Genomic DNA, 1,088 nt, shown 5'->3' with positions numbered 1-1,088 from the left:
GAGGACTTTGTGGATTGGTGTTTGACATATGAGTTAATGAGTTAATGTTGGACTTGTGGGCTTGGGCAGCACTGGGTTGGGATGTTTTCTTGATGCACACTTAACCTTTATATAAAACTCTCTCTTATGCATGAGTTTCTGTGGATTTGTTTCTCTAAAGTACCCAGACTAACACAGGCTTATACCAGGCTTGCCTCTTTCCATCGGGGCTCCATTTGACATCAGGATGTTTGGGGATCCAGGAACAGCTATCAGTAGGCATCGTGGTCCATTACTCTTGCGACAAGAACTCCTGGGCCATGCACTCTCAGTGCGGCATTGTCCTCTGGGACCAGAGATGTTCCATTTCTTCACTCTGCCATCTTCAGCATATTGCTGGTGTCCTCTCTCGATCACAAGATGGCCACAGTGGCTCTGGCATCAAGCACAGAGCAGTCATCCAGCAAAGAAGAACACTGTCTCCCACATGGGTCTTAGCCATTTATTCTTAGCAAGAAAAAAAATTGTTTCCCGATGCCACCCCCATGACTGTAAAAGTGTTTTCATCAGATCTCTGACCAGTAGGGTGACGATGCCGCAATCAATCATTGACTGGTGTGGTTGTTGGGCGCCATTGAGCCGGTGACCCTGCGGACAAAGCAAAGTCCTGCCCCTCCTCCGCCATCTGCACATCGATTGTTGTGTCTGAGCCCCTGGTGGCAGCCATTGTGCCAATCCACCTTGGTGAGGTCTTCCTGGTTTTCACTTCCACTTTCCCAAGGACTGGTCTCTCCTGTCACCTGTCCAGAGTACATGAGGCAAAGGGTCCCCATGCTCACATCTAAGGAGCCTTCTGGTTAAACTGCCTCTAAAACAGATGTAGTTGTTCTTGCGGCAGTCCGTGCTACTTCCAGGATTCTTTCCCCACCCCATCATTCGAAGGTGTGCCCGTGGCCCTGGTTTCCTCACTTAATGTCTGTCCAGCTTTCACGTAAAATGATTGCAAATGCTGCAGCTTGGGTCCGACACACCTCAGTCCTCGAAGTAGCATCCTTGCTCTTCAACCTTTTTAAAGAGGCCTCGTGCAGCAGACCTGCCCAATGCTATCC

Source organism: Echinops telfairi, unplaced genomic scaffold, assembly GCF_000313985.2.
Source record: "Echinops telfairi isolate 266 unplaced genomic scaffold, ASM31398v2 ScPeMD7_1713;HRSCAF=2227, whole genome shotgun sequence".
NCBI lineage: Eukaryota > Metazoa > Chordata > Mammalia > Afrosoricida > Tenrecidae > Echinops > Echinops telfairi.
Note: the sequence above shows the minus strand (reverse complement) of the source record.